This window comes from Octodon degus, unplaced genomic scaffold (genome assembly GCF_000260255.1).
Source record: "Octodon degus isolate 3935 unplaced genomic scaffold, OctDeg1.0 scaffold00082, whole genome shotgun sequence".
NCBI lineage: Eukaryota > Metazoa > Chordata > Mammalia > Rodentia > Octodontidae > Octodon > Octodon degus.
The window spans coordinates 10,300,907-10,314,419 of record NW_004524658.1 but is presented as its reverse complement, the minus strand read 5'-3'; the positions used below and the strand labels follow the sequence as shown (position 1 = coordinate 10,314,419).

General features: G+C 41.2%; 2 pseudogenes across 1 annotated transcript; both read right to left on the bottom strand.

Annotated features, from left to right (window-relative positions):
* Positions 1-2,445: 2,445 nt before the first annotated feature.
* On the bottom strand, positions 2,446-4,497 carry LOC101592955 (annotated as a pseudogene).
* A 5,613-nt stretch (positions 4,498-10,110) lies between these two features.
* LOC101579467 lies at positions 10,111-13,042 on the bottom strand (annotated as a pseudogene). The gene is made up of 2 exons (XR_002822234.1): positions 11,981-13,042; positions 10,111-10,459 (listed from the first exon to the last, which is right to left on the bottom strand). The product of XR_002822234.1 is annotated as a non-POU domain-containing octamer-binding protein-like (transcript).
* Between the last annotated feature and the right edge of the window lie 471 nt (positions 13,043-13,513).

Sequence of the window (13,513 nt, the reverse complement as noted above, 5' to 3'; positions counted from 1 at the left end):
CACCTCTTTTGAATAAATTGGCAGCAAGCATTCATTTAGCTGGTTGCATACAGTCAGATGCTGCTAAGAAGAATTTTCTTGGGACAGATAGGAGTTGATGAAGGTAAATATGGGTTGATAGGAGGGTATAGAGCCCATATGGGCTGGAAGTATATGGAAATCCACAATCTCTTGAAGGCTTTTTCTCTGTACCATACTGGGTGCTCACAAAAGACGATTGGTAAAGAATCCTGAGGATGTGTCCTTAACAGTGCAGTCCTGAAGGGCTAGATAGCAAAATATTTTTGGCTTTATAAGTCGCACATAATCTCTTTGACAAATTCTTCTTTTTTGGAAAAGTTTTAAGAAATTTTTATTATCTCTGTAAGGTAAAATCATTGAAGCCCAAAGGACATACAAAAATAAGCATGCCACTGGGTAGATCTTGTCCATAAACCATATATTTGATGACCACTGCTTTAGTGGAGAAGCTATGCTGGATCAGAGAGTTATTTCAGAAGAAAAATCAACACTATGAGGAAGAATTGAATGAAAGTAGCAGAAATTAGAAAAAGGTCATAAATTGAATGAAAGTAGCAGAAATTAGAAAAAGGTCATAGCAAGAGAGAAGAAAAGTGGCTTTAATATGTTTATGAGTAACCATGGCAAGTGAAGGGAAGAATCAATGAACTTGACGATAGGTCAGTAGAGTTGACAATATCTGCAACACAAAGAGAACAGTAAGCATACCTCAACAAAATACAAGAAGCAAAAATCAAAGCAACACAAAACTCCTTAGAACACTCAAGACATGCAGAATGACATCAACCTAACAGATGCATAACTGAAATTTCAAAAAAAGAAGAGGTGGAAAACCAGGCCAAAGTTGCACAAAGCAATAATGGCCAAAAATTCTCCAAATTTCCTCAAAAATATAAAACATGCAAAAAGTATATGATACACCAAGCAATGTAAATATGACAGACCAAACCTATAAAAAGCAAACAGAAAACAAAACAAACAAAACTCTACACAGATTCAAACTACTGAAAAAGTGAAGCATCTTTTCTTTTCTTTTTAAGAGTAGAAAGAATTTATTGAGAGAAAGAAAGCTGTTGACTGAGAGGGACAGAAAGGGGCCAGGAAACCACTTTACTGTCTTCTGTTCATTTCCTTTTCATGTTCCCCATAGCAGCTACTCTAACCCACCCCACTTCTCAAGAGGTTTTTTTTCCTTCAGGAAAGCACTAGTACATTTTGTGTTTTTTGTTTTTTTAAAATTTGCTCCAGCTGTGATTTGTAACTGTCACTTTCCCACACCCTGGATTATTTCTGATCCCACCACAAGGAGCCCTCTCTAACACGAGAAATCAGGCATGAAGACTCCTCGCCCTGCCCTCTTGCCAAGGGAGCCTCCTTTTTAGGAAGATTTCAAAGGTTACTGCGTGAGCCAGATGGACTCCATGCTCCACTTCTCAGGTCCTGACCACCTTGGCTGAGCTCCTTTTTGGCAGGGAGAAGCAAGGGAATGCAACTCAATTCCCCTCCTTTAGCTTGTTAAAAACCAAGCGGAAACCCCCCTGGACAGGAAACCATCTTCAAGCTGCGTCCCTTTCCCCATCCTTGGTTAAAACCCTTTGCACATAAGGCCAGATGGAAGCTGATGTTTTTACTCATCTCGCTGTTTTAAAGCACCATTATGAAGTCAGGTTGTACAGTAGTTAACCTCTTGTAAACAAGAGGTAGCAGTGGCTTCTAGAAACTGGTTTTCTTCAAGGTTTCCTGTGTGGTAGGCACCTGAAATACTGTAGAAAAGTATCTTGTGTGGTGATCTCATCTCCCTGCTGCTAGTTGGGTTCTGTTTGCATGACCAGGAATGGTGCTGCTAGGACAGCTCAGAAGTGGGGAGGAAGTTCGACCCCTGAGTGTCTAATTTTCTGCACCTGCTTGTGCTCCTGACTGATCAGGCTAGAGACAGCAATAACAAAAAGATATATAGTAAAAAGAAAAATACCCAATATATGGATTTCTATAGAATTTCCTTTGCTCATCTCTCTGGTCTTTCCTCTGCTAGGCATCGTTACTGGTTTTTGTTACTGAATTTTTGCTGCAATAACACTCTTGTTTCAGTCACAGCAAGAAACAAAAATGCAAACAAATGGAAAACCCCTCTGAAAGAGAAGGAAACAAAAGGGTAGACCCAGAAAGGGGAGAAGGGAAGGGGCTTGGTTTTGTTTTTTAAATAGGACTGAAGATTAACATTGAAAAATCAGCAGATGATGTCCAACCCTTCTCACAAGGCAAAGCCCTCCGGTATTTCCACCTCTGTGGTTTTTGTTTTAAATTCCTTTTTCTCTTCTCGGTGCTGACACTTCTCTCTATCCTATGTTCTTGGTGTTTTATTGTGCTTTGTGTTTTTTCATTTGTTTAATTTTATGTCACTACTTCAGTCTGCCCCCATGTCCCTTACACACAAGCAAAATATTCCTTCAGTGGTGCAAAGAAGTGGCAGATGACTGGCACGATCCAGGACTGGCTGCCTCTCCAAGTGGTTCATGTTGGAGACATCATCGGTATAGTGGCCAGGGAAGACAAACACCATTTCCATTCCAGTGCACCATAAGATGTCCTCATTCTCATTCATGAAGACAGGAAAATGCTGGCCTTTGCCCTGCTTTCTGGAGTTTGCCCTAGTAGAATGGTCTTCACTTTGGTGAACTTGGCTATTCTGCCATGTTCCAGATACTCCTGCAGCTCCAGCTCATTGGTCACAGTGGATGCCAATGGCCTTTTCATACCAGGAAGGTTATCCCAGAAGTAGCGGACCCTGTGTGCAGCTGACACTTCTTTGGCATCAATCATCACAGGATCAGATTCGGGAAATGTTGAGATGTCCCTTTTGTCACTAAAGCCCATGGCTGCCACATTCTCAAAGAGCCAGAAGAAGGGGTGGTCATGTCCCTCCTTGGGCTGCGCATCATGCAGGAGGTGGTAGAACTCAAAGAAGAGCCGGCAAGTGCCTTCATAGAGTCTCTTGCAAACAGAGTTGACGATGGAGAGGTCATTGCAGGGACTGCCCCTAATCACCAGCTTGAACGGGCCCCACTCCTGGGTATGCTTCTGAGTGACGTTACGGATGTCCCCGACGTACATGATCTTCCCCTGGTACCACACCACGCCCACTGTACTGGAGTCCCCACACACCTCTGAGGCAATGCAGCCATCCATCTGGATGCCCAGGTCCTTCAGCACCAGAAGCCCAGTAGCGATTCCATCAAAGAGAGAAGGCACCTGATAGGCTTCCTTTTGTCAGCTGGGATAGATGGATAAACCTTCAGAGGGTCAAATTCCAGGTCATGGTTATTGGCAAAGAACATTTGGAGCCGAGAAAGCCAATCTTCTTGCCACTACCGCAGTCCCATAGGTGCCCTTGTGCCCACACATGTAGCAGTCACAGGGCTCTTCCTTAATAGCTGCTTGGGCAGCCCCTGGCCCTGCCAAGAGATCCAAGCACTCCACATAAAAGCACCTGCCGCCGTTGTTCCCACACATGGGCACCTCATGTCCCCCACAACAGATGATGCAGTAGGACTTGTGGCTATCGTCGTCATACTGATATGCACACTCCAGAAAGCAGTTCTTGCAGGTCTGGCACATTCCTCCAATGAAGGTCGGGTGCTCCAGGGTGACATTGAGGCTCCTACATGAGATGCAAATATCCTCGATGTTCTAGGACTTCTGCCGCGCCTCATACACCACCCGCTGTCTTGAGAATTCATCAATAATCTCCTTAACCTTGGGCTTCTCTGTTGTACTCTTTCATGACTTTTTGGCTGGAGCAGCCTCTGGCTCAATCCACATGTCTTTGTAAATTTCCTTGTAGGGATTCTTCTCTTCTGGTGGCTCCAGGTCCTTGGGCCCAGATGGCTAGAACCCTCCGAAGGCCCACTCAATCATCTTGTTCTGTACCTCCATTGTCTTAGCAGTGCTACTCTTGTCATTGTCATGGCAGGCTGGGAACAGCTTCCCTGCAAGGCTGCTGGCCACCTGTAGCACTTCATAGGTTGCCTTGTGGTACATGGGCTGCTTGTTGTAGGTATCCTGGTGAAATGCACTGTAGAAGGAGCTTGGAGGCATCAGCTTCTCAAGACATACCATAGAGAACTTGCTGTCTCCACATCACACGACCTAGTGGGTGCCTTCAGCTGCCCTGCTCCGGCCCTTTGTCCACCAAGACACAATGCAGCCTGGCCACCAGGAGAAGTCCTGCAGTTTTCCCCACACCAGCTCCCCAGTGCCAAAGCCCTGGCTGTCCTCATGTTCTGGCTTGTCATCAGTTGCATTGGTGGTGTTCTTATCCCCAGCATCAGCTACCACAGACTCAGGGGTGGTGGCCACAGTGAGAGATGCGGGGTCAGTGGGCTGTGGCACAGGAGGGCTGGCCTCCTTCACCTTCTGTGAGTCTCCAGGCCCCTGGTTTTCTTCTACAACATTCATTATGGCAATTACCTTGGCTTTCTTCTCAGTCCATAAGGCCAGGTGCAGCCCCTCTGTGGTCCGGCTCCTCAAGGGGCAAGTATTGAGCAAAGCTACAAGCTAAGACAGGCTTAAGGTGGGACAGAACCATAATCATCGATAACATTACTAGTATAGTTGCTTAGCTAATTTTGATTCAATGATAAATTATAGGATGGGTGTGAGTTGGGACCAAACTGATCAATCAATAAGTATACAACAGTATAATTGCTAGGGTAATATTGATTAAATGGAGATCAAATGGGGAAACAAGTCACATGGTAAGTGCATGTGGGCAGACAAGGGTGTTCCTGCAAGCAGGGGGAAGAGGAAGAAGGTTTGGTCCTCCACCCCACGATGATTCCTGCCTACTTAGAATATCAGTTGCTGCTGTTCATCCCTAGGGAAAGCATCTGACTGCCTACAATAGTTCTACCTCACTTGGCTCTCTATAATATTCCCCCTTCTGAAGAAGTACCTCTAGCTGCTGTGCAGGGGGGCAAGGAGCAAACACTGATCTACCTCCTCCCAGCTGAAGAGGGTTGTACTTGTGAAAAGTGAAGCATCTTAATCAAGGAAGTATACTGAGAAATTCTGAGGAGATGGTGCAGTATTTGCCCCCATTGGCTAATTGGGTTTTTGGGCTCAGAAGAGAAAAGAACATTTAAAGAAAATGTGTAACTGGAGCTTCCGGAGACTTTCACAATAATTTGTGTAGCATTTATAAACAGAGAATCTACCTTTCTTATTTATCTAAACTCCAAATTATGACCAGCCTCTGGCCAACAGCGATATCACGGTCGAAACCGCAATGAAGATCACAAGGCTATCTAGGAAAAATAGCTCCTCTATGACCTTGGTTCCATGCCCAATCTCTTCTCCTTTTTGTTTAATCTAAAAGAAAAACAGAGGGAAAAGCGGCTGGAGCAGGATGCCAGATCTAGGAAGTAAATCTTCCACAGTCATAAGCAAACTAGGTTTCTGTTTCCTGTTGGGAAAGCAGCCAATGACTCAGGAATCTGGGATCCCCCAAACAGGAGCATCCTTAATGAGTGTTTAGTGTATTTTTTGATGCAGACCAGACCTGGAGCTGGCTTTGTTTTAATTCTGATGGAGGGCTAAATGGGTGCTGTTGTAGACGGGATTATTTCTCAAATGATTCTTCAAGGATGGGCCATACTGTCGGTTAAGTCAGTGGGCTGCTGTCTCTGAACCTGTCCTAGGGCGTCTGAATCCTGAATAGTTTCCATAACAACATACAGTCTCCAGTCTAGACTTAGCCTTAACATTGTCTGGTACCATTTTACTGGTTTAGGTTCAATTCCCTTTCATGTTACCCAGAGTAGCTACTCTAATCCTCCAGCTTTTCTTTCTTTCTTTCTTTCTTTCTTTCTTTCTTTCTTTCTTTCTTTCTTTCTTTCTTTCTTTCTTTCTTTCTTTCTTTCTTTCTTTTGTCTCTCTGTCTGTCTGTCTGTCTGTCTGTCTGTCTGTCTGTCTGTCTGCCTGCCCGCCTGCCCTCCTGCCCGCCTTTCTCCTTCCTTCCTTCCTTCCTTCCTTCCTTCCTTCCTTCCTTCCTTCCTTCCTTCCTTCCTTCCTTCCTTTACCTGACTAGATCCATTTCACCTTTAATGGGTGGTCATTCTCCCTACTTCACAGAAAACAGAGATACTCACTGCTCAGATAATAATACATAATATGCATTGTGTCTGAAATGCAAGGTAGTGTTTTGTTGTTTTTACAAAAGATCTCATTAATTTCAACATCATTTGTATGTAATCTCACTATTCTCTCCTCTCAAGAGGGTATGAAGCCTTAGACAGGGCTGAAACTTAGGTCTCAGGAGCAGCTGATCCTCTGCTGTTTATAACTGTAAGCCTCTTTCTCTAGAAAACAAAATATATGCAAACAACAATTAATATAAATCAAATCTTTTTGAACTACTCTAGATATCTTTTAATAAGGAGAAAAGATTTAAATATAAAATTATTTGGAAAGTTAATAGAAATTGAGTTCAGGTGTAAATAGTTACTATGGATATGCTTCTGCAAGCAGATTTTAATGAAGGTGGAAATGTCAGGGATATAGCTAAGATGAGGAGAGAATAGGATGGGAGACAACTTCCAGCAATATATGACAAGAGGTAGGTAGGGGAACAAATACAAACACTGAACAACAATGTTATTGAGTCTTAGCCCTCTCCATCTATAATGTCCTGTGCAGGACAACTTAGGAAAGAAGAAGAAATAAAGAACCAAGCCAGTGCGGCATGGGAGAGCATGCCTGCAATCCTGACTCTTAAGAGGCTGAGGTGTTACACATTCAAGTCCCGCATGAGCAATTATCAAGACTCTCAAATTTTAAAAAATTTGAAAAGGAGGTGGTTGATTCAACTCAGTGTAAAGACCTAGGGGTTAAGCCCAAGTACTACAAACACCAACCAAAAAAAAAAAAAAGAAAGAAACCAAGCCATTTATGTTTTTAAAAAAGGAATATTTTAGCTGCTGTCTTGGTTTTTGTGAATGAAGCTTGAATTCTTTTTTTTTTTTAATGCTTAACATGTACTTTAATAAGTTAATGCTGTATTACTATTTCATTTCTCAGAAAAACTCCAAATTTAAGCTATCAGGGATAAATCAAACATGGTACTCCAATAAAAAATGCACAGCATAACTACATAAGATAGGCGAGGCTAAGAGCTACTGTCAGACCTGCAGCATACAGCAACTCTATTCCCAAGACTGTACTAGGCCTATCAAGAAAGGCTGTGAACAACAACAACAGAAAGACAAAAGTGTCATTTCTGGGATGTCCTTACCCAAGGAAAAGATGGAGGCAAGTTAACATGAGATTTTTATTTTTATTCTTTTTATTTTTTATTAATTTTATTGAGAACAAATAGTAATAAGACAGTTTCAAAATCAATTAATAGGACAGTTTCAATAATTAATACATTGCACATTGTTATCTTTTTAGTAGTTATTCATAGTACAATATGCAGACAAGATATCTTATCTCAAACACTAGTAGAACAAATCTTTCTTCTCATTGAATTAAGGGAAAGTAGCTGTATACCTATCCTATTTTGTATATACAGATACAAAGTGATCCTTCATTTGTATCCCCTTTTATTGTTTGGTTTTGTCAGAGATGGGCATTCCACTGCCATTTAAATATTGTAGGTGCATAAATTCAACAATGTAATCCAATATAATCCAGTAGTGCATAATAGTAGTGGGTTATCCGTAGGACTGTCAATGTCAGAAGTTGTTGTCTTGAGCCCTTTATAGCTCAGCATATTAGCATAGCTTTACTTTTTATACTTCATTTTTATACTTTTCTCCTGGATGGTTAAGGCCAAGATAAAGCAAGACCGATATAACAAAAAATGTAACTTTTGTATCTGCCAAGGCCAGTCAAATCCCCTCAGGATTTACCCTGAAACCCTGTACTGCAGTTTGTAGATCCTTTGTCAGTGTCAGTCATGTGGATGAATCACGGCCATTGCTTGACTAATTTGCTCTCTGTGAAAGCCTGAGAAAATGTTTTCTCTCTAGGAGACTCTTCTTAAGCATACTGCACATCATTGATCACTTTCCTTTGTGGCCCCATAATCTCCTTGATCAGAAAATTTGGGACACACTGAGGTACAGGATGTTACAGTACAGGTTCTCTTATGTTCTGAGTCCTCACTGACCTTGAAAGGCTAGGGCCAAAATGTTGGCTGTCCCTGTAGCCCTTCTTTTCCTCTAATTTTTGGTCTGCAAACTTAAGTTGTTAACCCTCTAGAAGAGAAGATTAGTGATATTATTAACATATAATATAGGCAGTTGAGCTTAACTTCACTATTTGTCTGAATATCACATCTTAGACATAGCATGGAACAAGTATTTTCCATCAAGTATTGCTATGTTAAACTTTAAATCGCTACAGAATATGAAGAAAAAAAGAAAAAATAAATATTAAAAAAATTGGAATAAACAATTACATATTTTTTACACAGAAATTTAGAAATCTAACCATATACAGCCTTGAAGCAGGACAGTCCTATGACACTTTCTTTTCTTGTCTCTTGTTTTCAATTATTACCCTTTTTAAAAAACAAACATTTACTTGAGAGACAGTATGGCAGTAATTGATATGACATGACAAGCAGTACGGATTTAGAAGACCAGAATGGCAGGCATTCCAAGCGTGACCCTACTATTACACATTGCTATTCAGTGCAGTTTGTTAGTTCCAGGTGTCAGCACATATAGTCGGTCAGGGTGAGAATCCTATCAATCAACTGCTAGTTTCAAAAACCTGCTGAAGATTCTCAGGATCATTGCCTTAACCATCTTGTGCATATAAATGTATGGTTTTGCCCCTGTCATGTTTCCTAGCTTTCCTCTTTGCCCTCTCTTCATTGTCTAATCCTTAAGTTCTCACTTTCCTTTTAACTGTGTTATACTTTTCTATTTTTATTTCTTTTTTGAGTTCTTGCACTAGGGAGACAATATGAAATCTACACATGTGGGTGTGGTTTATTTCACATATGAATATATCTTCAAGTGGCATCCACTTCAAAATAAATGCTTTGAGTTTATCATTCTTTATAGCTGAGTAATATTCTATTGTATAAAAATACCACACCTTTTTCATCCATTCCTCAGGTGATGGGCATCTCAGTTGTTCCTAAGATTTGACTATCATAAATTGTGATGCTATAAACATAGGTGCACATATATCACTATGATATGACGTTTTCAGTTCCTCTGGGAAAATTCCCAGTAGGGGGATAGCTGGTTTGAATGGGATTTCTAGTCCAACTTTTCTAAGGAGTCTTCACACTGATTTCCATAATGGTTGCACCAGTCTACATTCCCACCAGTAGTGGAGAAGAGTTCCCTTTTCCCCACAGCCTCTCCAACATTTGTTGTTGATTGATTTCTTTAAGATAGCCATTCTTTCTGGGGTGAGATGATAGCTCGGTGTTGTTTTAATTTGCATTTCACAGATGGCTAGTGTTATGGAGAATGTTTTCATATATTTATTCACTTTTCTAATTTTGTCCTCTGAGAAGTAAAATTTTTTAAAGATATACTAAAATGAAAATCTGTAAGAGAAAATGTCTTTAGCACATGAAAGGGTAATCTATGGGATGTCTGTGTCCTCTGTGGGCATTTGCCTGAATTCTCACCTGGAGCAATTGGAGCAATGGGGTTAAGGTCACTGGGAGATGTTTGGTTTTTGTGGTTTATCTGATGGCAGTATTTCTGGGTGTGAGGATGTGTAGAAAGCAAATAAAGCATGATTGACAAAAAAACCCCAGAATGCTCAAGATCAATGGGACTCTAAGGAATCATTCTGTCATGGTTCCTCCAAGCCTTCAATAATTCATTATATTTGAAATTTCAGGAATGTGTCACACAGAACTGATTAAACAAGCTACACAAAATTTGTTAAATATCACCCCTCCCTTGCCCTTTGCCCCCAGCATACTTCCTTAGAGTAGTACAGGCAGGGAAGACCTAACTATTGGGAGGAATCCCTAAAACTTTTTAAAGGTAGAATTCTGACTAGTCCAAAAGGGTTCTTTCTTTTAAGGGTTTCAGGAAACTAGACACTGCAACTTTATTAGTATTGGCAATGTTTGTTTGGGGAAAATCAGCTCCATGAGCTGTACGGTTGAAAGCAAGAAGGGTTCCACCAATTGCCCCAATTCCTTCCATTGTAGCAGCCTGGCCAAAGCATTCATTTGTTGGTGGCATCAATCCCAAGGTTCCATTGGGCATCCTGGTGGCAGGTCCTGGAGGAGCTGGGCCCCTGAGCAGGGGGTATGGTGCCTCTGTTGTTTATGCCTGTAGCACCTCCCATAGCCATTTGGCCCATCCATTTCTATTGATCTCACACATCAGGAACGGTTCCCTTGAATCCTTCCTGCTGTAGCCACAAATCTCTTCTTGTTGCCACCGCATTTCTTCTTCTTTTTTTTTTTATTTTTTCCCATAATTTTATTGATAAGCAAATAGCAATGAGACAGTTTTAAATCAAATTGGTAGGACAGTTTCAATAATTAACACATTGCAAACATTCTTCCTAGTGGTTAATTGCTGTACAAGATGTGGATGTGGTAACCTATTTACAAGCACCGCTAGAACAAATCACTCTATTCATTAATGTAACTATATATCTATTCCTAACCACTTTGAATACATAGATACAAAAAGGACATTCATCTGTATCCCCCTTTTTTTGTTAAGTTCTGTTATTTGAATATTATAGGTGTGTAAACTTAGTAAAATATTCTAAAAGAGTCCAATAGCTCATAATAGTATTGGGTCTTCCATTTCACTGGCAATGTCAGAAATTGTTGATCTGAGTCCCCTACAGCGCAACATAACAGCATGGCTTTACTTCTTATATTTCATTTTTATACTTTTCTGCTGGATGATTAAGACCAAGGTAAAGCAGGACCTATGCAACAAGAGTTGTAGCTTTTGAGTCTGATAAGGTCAGTGAAATCCCCTCAGGATTTATCTTGAGATCTTGTGCCTCAGATTGTAGAACCTTTGTCCGTGTCAGGCATGTGGATGAGTCACGGCCATTGCTTGGCCAATGTGTTCTCTGTGAAAGCCTGAGAATGTTTTCTCTCCATGTGACTCTCCTTAGGCACACTCTACATCATCAATCGCTTTCCTCTTTGGCCCTACAATCTCCTTGATCAGAAAATTTGGGACACTACTGAGTTACATGACGTTACAGAACAGGTTCTCATATGTCCTGAGTCTTAATTGACCTTAGAAGGCTAGAGCCAAAATGTTGGCTTTCCTTGCAGCCCTCCTTTTTCTCTAATTTTGGTCTGCAAACATAGGTTGCTAGCCATCCAGAAAACAAGCTTATTGTTATTACCATACAACTTAGGCTGTTAAGCTTAACCTCACTATCTGTCTGCATATCAAACATCGTAGGCATAATATGGAACAGGTATTTTTCATCGAGTATCGATATGTTGAACTTTAAGTCCCTACAGAATATGATAAAAAACATTTAAAAATTAGAATATATTTTAAAAATAGGCATAAAGAATTCTATGCTTCTTATGTTTACACATAAGTCCAAAAATCTCACCATATACAACCTTAAAGCAGGACAGTCCCACAGTATTCCTTTTCCTGTCTCTTGCTTTCATTCACCACCCCATTCTTCTTGAACAACCTTCTACCTGAGAGACATCATAGCAGCAACTGTCATGTCATGACAAGCAGCCCATATTCAGAAGACCAGAATGACAGGCACTCCAAGCATGAAACTACTATTACAAATTACCATCTGCAGTGCAGCTGCTTAGTTCACAGGTATCAGTATATATGGTTAGTCAAGGTGAGAATCTTTCCAATTAACTCTTAGATTAAAAAATCTTCTGAAGGTTCTCATGATCATTGCCTTGCCCATCTTCTACATATAACTGTATGGCTTGACTTATTCATGTTTCCTAGCTCTTCACCACATTTCTTCTTCATGGTGCCAATCCTCCTCTTCCTACCTGAGCTCCAGTAGCTTTTGTTTTTGCACCTCTTGGTTATCCACTCATCAATTCTCTGAAGATCTTGGCATCTCATCAAATTCTGCCTCATCAGCATAACCTGGTGCTCATGGCAAGCAGCCTCCATCTCCATCTCCAGCTTCTCATGGGCTTCTTGATGTTGTGGTCCATTTGATCCCTCTGCTGCTTCTCCATCTCAATAACTGCCTTCCAGTGCATGGCATACTCATATTCAGAGGAGCCAAGCTGTGCAAATCGAGGTGGCTGCCCTTGCTTCTTGTGAAATTGCTGGTTCTTCATAACAAGTTTTTCTGGAAGTCCTTCTTTGTCATCGAACTGGTCCATAGGCTCACTGTTACAGGCTGAGGAAATGTGGTTAGTAGGAAAGACCCTTCACTGCATCTGTCCAGAGCTTTCCACACAGCTGGCTTCCATTTCAACAATGCTTTTTCCTGAGGGTCTTCCTCGATCATCTCCATTGACTACTGCGCTTTCCACCTGGCCAAACAATGAAAAGACTTCTTCCAGTAGTTCATTGGACACGTACTGAGGAAGGTTGCAGACTATAAGGGATGCACTATGGCAGGCAAAGCACACACACACAGTTGTCTTTCATGGAGAGGCATAATATCCAGCTCCACTTTTGCAAACTCTGCAAGTGTTAGTGTTTCCAAACAGATAAAGCCAAAGTCTTTATCCTTATGAATGAAAACTTCTGCTTTCCCATATTTCTCAGTTTCCTCATTTCTTTTTCAGTGATATCAGGGGGAAGATTGCCCACAAAGAGGTAGCTATGTTGGGTAAATGCCTTCTCTCCGGTTTCCTAAAATTCTTCAGGTTGATAGTCAAACCTTCATTTTGGCTACTGGCCTGTTGCCCATTTACAGGTATTGGTGGCAGTGGAAGTGGCTGCTGCTGCTGTTGCTGCTGTTGTTCTTGTTGCTGCTGATGCTGCTGGTGGTGGTGATGCTGATGCTGCTTATGGTTCTGCTTCTCCAAGTTAAATGTCTTATTGCTCTGCATTTTTATACCCTAAATTTGATTGAAGACAGAAAAGTGCCTCAAGTACTCACTTCAACTTTGCCAATACCAACAGTCCTCTCCACAGAGTAATGGTGACACTACCTAGGCTCCACCACCCCCTGAAGCTTGAATTCTTAATGGTTGTCTGTGCCAAAGTATTTGCCAAGGTTTTACTGTAACAACAAAACCAACAAAGATATTCATTGCTGATTTGTGGACCCATTGAGGGATATTTCAGCTCCTGGATAACAGCTTGACCAGATTTAAGGGAAATACTATTTCCTTTCCAGAGGGGATAGTCTCTGTTTCTGTATCTTTCTCTTTCTCTTTCTCTTTCTCTTTCTCTTTCTCTTTCTCTTTCTCTTTCTCTTTCTCTTTCTCTTTCTTTTTCTCCTTCTCATCCTCCTCCTCCTTCTCCTTCTCCTTCTCCTTCTCCTTCTCCTTCTGCTTCTGCTTCTTCTTCTTTTTCCT